Raw genomic sequence first — 6026 nt, 5'->3', positions numbered from 1 at the left:
TCATATGATCTTATGCTAAAGTAACAATTCAATCACAATTTCACGTATGAATCATAAACTTCATTGAGAACCAACAAACTGCAATCTCGGTCACTGAGGCAATTGCAATTTATCATAACATAGGAAAGAGTCAATATAAGAGCTTTTCAGCAAGTCCACATAGTCAACCATCTTTTAGTCTTTCACAATTGCTAACACTCACGCAATATTTATGGGTATGAAGTCTTAATCGGACGCAGAGAAAGATAGGGGCTTATAGTTTTGCCTCCCAACGTTTTACCTCAAGGGTAATGTCAACAATAATAGTTCATGAAGACTCACATCCAATTTGCTATATATATCAGGATCTTTCCAACACATTGTGCTTGCCAAAGGATAGAATGTAAAAGGAAAGGTGAATATCACCATGACTCTTATATAAGGTTGAAGATAAAAGTAAAAGATAAGCACTTCACAGAGGGAACCAGAGGTTGTCATGCGCTTTTATGGTTGGATGCACAAAATCTTAATGCAAAAGAACGTCACTTTATATTGCCACTTGTGATATGGACCTTTATTATGCAGTCCGTCGCTTTTATTTCTTCCATATCACTAGATCGTATAAAGCTTATTTTCTCCGCAGTAATAAGTCATACATATTTCGAGAGCAATTTTTATTGCTTGCACCGATGACAACTTACTTTAAGGATCTTACTCAATCCATAGGTAGATATGGTGGACTCTCAAGGCAAAAATAGGTTTAGGGATATTTGGAAGCACAAGTAGTATCTCTACTTGGTGCAAAGAAATTGGCTAGCAAGAGAGGGAAAGGAAAGCTCAACATGTTGGATGATCCATGACAATATAATTTATCTCGGATGTAGGAAAACATAACCCATTACGTTGTCTTCCTTGTCCAACATCAACTCTTAGCATGCCATACTTTAATGTGAACCTCTCTTCCTTTATTACTTCCTATTAATTGCAACGATGACCAAAACTATGTTTGTCAACTCTCAACAACTTTTATTCATCATACTCTTTATATGTGAGCTCATTACTTTCCATAAGATCCATATGATCTCTTTGTTTCTTTTTATTTATTCTCTTTTATTTTATTTAACTCCCTCAAGATCATAGCAAAATAATCAAGCGCTTGACTCAACACTAATCTTTATTATATAGCTCACGGACTCGATTACATAGAGGGATCATAAAGCAAAACTCAAAACTAGATCATACTAAAACTTTATTCTACTAGATCAAGATATTACTAAAAGGATTGAACTAAGAAAAATGTTTAAGATAAAAGTTGTGATTGTGATATGATACCGGGGCACTCCCCCAAGCTTGACAGTTGCCAAGGGGAGTGCCCATACCACATACTCAGTTCTTCTTTGTTGGTGAAGAAGGTGGAGTTGTTGATGATGGATAGTCGCACATCGAGCGTAGGAGGTCCTCCAACTAGCGGATAATGCCCTTGAGTGCGATGATATGCTCCTTCAACAAATATTTTCACATGTGAGATACTTGTTTTGTATACGGGCTAACTCAATCATCTTGATAGCTTCGATCTCAGTTGGGGTAAGAAGATTGTGATCAAGTTGAAGGGTGTCTTCTGCTGCCGAAACTTGGTCCTCCGTGGTCTTCTTGATCCCTTCATCCTTGTTGATCTCCATAGGTTCTTCCCTCTTCAGCTCTATCTTCATTAGCCAAGCATCGTTGTCACCATTGTTGGAGGAGGGGATGACATGATGCCTGGCCTTGACAACCCTGACAAAAAACAGCTCGAAAGAAGAACAATGGATATTTGCATGGTACGGTGGTCAAAACCTTCAGGAGATTGTATAATGAATTTTTACTGACCAGAAAGAGTATCGTGCAAGAAAACGGAGTCGGGAGAGCACACGAGGTGCCCATGAGGCAGGGGGCGCGCCCAGGGGGGTAGGGCGCGCCTCCCACCCTCGTGGAAGCCCCGTGTCCTTTCCGGTATGCTTCTTATTTTCCTATTTTCTTAAATATTCCAAAACGAAGAAATATTTCCATTAGAACTGTTTTGGAGTCGGTTTACTTACCGTACCACGTACCTATTCCTTTTCAGAGTCTGAAACGTTCCAGAAAGTGTCCCTTATGTATTCCGCCGGGGTTACGGTTTCAATAACATTAGTTTCAACATTTATGGGATTACCTGAGATATAATGTTTAATTCTTTGACCGTTCACCACCTTCGGATTTGTGCCTTCAAAGTTGTTGATTTTTATGGCACCAGAACGATAGACCTCCTCGATAACATAAGGACCTTCCCATTTAGAGAGAAGTTTGCCTGCAAAAAATCTTAAACGAGAGTTGTATAGCAATACATAATCACCTACATTGAACTTATGCTTTTGTATCCTTTTATCATGCCATCTTTTAACTTTTTCTTTAAACAACTTGGCATTTTCATAAGCCTAGGTTCTCCATTCATCAAGTGAGCTAATGTCAAATAACCTCTTCTCACCGGCAAGTTTGAAATCATAATTGAGCCCTTTAATGGCCTAATATGCCTTATGTTCTAGTTCATGAGGTAAGTGACATGCTTTACCATAAACCATTTTATACGATGACATACCCATAGGATTTTTATATGCACTTCTATAGGCCCATAATGCATCATCAAGTTTCTTGAACCAATTCTTTCTAGATCTATTAACAGTCTTTTGAAAAATTAATTTGAGCTCTCTGTTACTCAATTCTACTTGACCACTAGACTGTGGGTGATAAGGAGATGCAATTCTATGATTAACGTCATACTTAGCAAGCATTTTACGAAAGGCACCATGAATAAAGTGTGAACCACCATCATTCATTAAATATCTAGGGACTCGAAACCTCGGGAAAATAACTTCTTTAAGCATCTTAATAGAGGTGTTATGATCAGCACTACTAGTTGGAATAGCTTCTACCCACTTAGTAACGTAATCAACAACAACTAAGATATGTGTATACCAATTAGAGGAAGGAAAAGGTCCCATATAATCAAAGCCCCGAACATCAAATGGTTCAATAACAAGTGAATAATTCATAGGCATTTCTTGACGTCTACTAATATTAACAATTCTTTGACATTCATCACAAGACAAGACAAACTTACGGGCATCCTTGAAAAGAGAAGGCCAATAAAAACCGGATTGCAATACCTTATGTGTAGTTCTATCTCCAGCATGGTGTCCTCCATAAGCCTCAGATTGACACTTTCGTAGGATCCGTTCCTATTCATGCTCAGGTACACAACGTCTAATAACACCATCTACTCCTTTATAAAGATGTGGGTCATCCCAAAAGTAATGTCTCAAATCATAGAAGAACGTTTTCTTTTGCTGGTATGTGAAACTAGGTGGTATAAATTTAGCAAAAATATAATTGGCATAATCAGCATACCATGGAGCAGTCCGAGAAGCATTTATGACATTTAATTGTTCATCAGGAAAGCTATCATCAATAGGTAGTGGGTCATCAAGAACATTTTCTAACCTAGACAAGTTTTCTGCAACGGGGTTCTCAGCTCCCTTTCTATCAATAATATGCAAATCAAATTCTTGTAGTAAGAGAACCCATCTAATAAGTCTAGGTTTAACATCTTTCTTTTCCATAAGGTATTTAATAGCAGCATGATTAGTGTGAATAGTTACTTTAGAATCAACAATATAAGGTCTGAACTTATCACAAGCAAATACAACTGCTAAGAATTCCTTTTCAGTAGTATCATAACTTCTTTGGGCACTGTCTAGAGTTTTACTAGCATATTGAATAACATTTAATTTCTTATTAACTCTTTCCCCTAGAACAACACCTACAGCATAATCGCTAGCATCACACATAATTTCAAAGGCTAAATTCCAATCAGGTGGCTGAACAATAGGTGCAGAAATCAATGATTTCTTAAGTATTTCAAATGCTTCTACATAATCATCATCAAAGACAAAAGGAATATCTTTTTGCAATAGATTAGTCAGCGGCCGAGAAATTTTTGATAAGTCCTTAATGAACCTCCTATAGAAACCGGCATGACCCAGAAAACTTCTTATACCTTTGATGCCCTTGGGACACGGCATCTTTTCAATAGCATCAACTTTAGCTTTATCAACTTCAATACCTATTTCAGAAATTTTATGCCCCAAGACAATACCTTCATTAACCATAAAGTGGCACTTCTCCCAATTCAAGACAAGATTAGTTTCTTCACATCTCTGCAAAACTCGATCAAGGTTGCTTAAGCAATCATCAAAAGAGGATCCATAAACGGAGAAATCGTCCGTGAAAACCTCACATATCTTTTCACAAAAGTCAGAGAATATAGCCATCATGCATCTTTGAAAGGTAGCAGGTGCATTACATAAACCAAAAGGCATACGTCTATAAGCAGAAGTACCGAAAGGGCAAGTAAAAGTGGTCTTTGATTGATCATAAGCTGACACAGGCATTTGAGAGAAGCCAGAGTAACCATCCAGAAAGCAAAAATATGTATATTTGGATAATCTCTCTAGGATTTGATCAATAAAAGGTAAGGGGTAATGATCTTTTATAGTAGCCTTATTTAATTTGCAGAAATCAATTACCATTCTATAACATGTAATAATTCTTTGCGGGATCAATTCATCTTTATCATTAGGAACAACAGTAATACCTCCCTTCTTAGGGACACAATGTACATGACTTACCCACTTACTATCAGCAACGGGATAAATTATACCTGCCTCAAGGAGCTTTAGTATTTCTTTTATTACCACTTCTTTCATCTTAGGATTCAGCCGTCATTGATGATCAATAACTGGTTTGGCGTCTTCCTCCAAATTTATTTTGTGTTGACATAGAGTGGGACTAATGCCCTTAAGATCATCAAGAGTATATCTAGTAGCAGCACGGTGCTTCTTCAGCTGTTCAATAATTTCTCTTCCTCCTTCCCCGAAAGGTTAGCACTAATAATAACAGGATATATTTTCTTTTCATCAAGATAAGCATATTTAAGAGTACCAGGTAATGCTTTAAGCTCAAACACGGGATCACCCTTGGGTCGAGGAGGATCCCCTAGGATTTCAACAGGCAAATTGTGTTTCAAAATAGGTCCCTGTTTAAAGAATACTTCATCTATTTCCCTTCTTTCATTCACGAACATATAATTTTCATGGTCTAGCAAATATTGTTCTAATGGATCAGTAGGAGGCATGGAAATAGAAGCAAGACCAATAATTTCATCTTTACTAGGCAATTCTTTATCATGGGGTTGTCTACGAAATTTAGAAAAAATAAACTCATGAGACATATCCTCTAAACCAACAGAAACAATATCCTTATTGCAGCCTATCTTAGCATTAACAGTATTCAAGAAGGGTCTACCAAATATAATGGGACAAAAGCTATCTTGAGGGGAACCAAGAATAAGAAAATCAGCAGGATATTTAGCCTTCCCACACAAGACTTCAACGTCTCTAACAATCCCAATTGGTGAAATAGTATCTTTATTAGCAAGCTTAATGGTAACATCAATACCTTCTATCTCAGCTGGTGCAATATCATGCATAATTTATTTGTATAAGGAAATAGGTATTGCACTAGCACTAGCACCCATATCACACAAGCCATGATAACAATGATCTACTATTTTAACAGAAATAACAGGCATGCCTACGACAGGTCTATGTTTATCTTTAGCATCAGGTTTAGCAATTCTAGCAGTCTCATCACAGAAGTAAATAACATGCCTATCAACATTATCGGCCAAGAGATCTTTAACCATAGCAACATTAGGTTCAACTTTAACTTTCTCAGGGGGGTTGTGTGTCCTAATATTACTTTTGTTGACCACAGTTGAAGCTTTAGCATGATTCTTTATTCTAACAGGGAAAGGTGGTTTCTCAACATAAGCAGTAGGAACAATAGGATCATTATAAGTGATAGTCTTTTCTTCAACTTTAATAGGTGCAACTACTTTTACTTCAATGGGAGGATTATATTTAAACCACTTCTCTTTAGGGAGATCAACATGAGTAGCAAAGGATTCATAGAAA

This window comes from Triticum dicoccoides, chromosome 2A (genome assembly GCF_002162155.2).
Source record: "Triticum dicoccoides isolate Atlit2015 ecotype Zavitan chromosome 2A, WEW_v2.0, whole genome shotgun sequence".
NCBI lineage: Eukaryota > Viridiplantae > Streptophyta > Magnoliopsida > Poales > Poaceae > Triticum > Triticum dicoccoides.
This window is presented reverse-complemented; position numbering follows the sequence as displayed.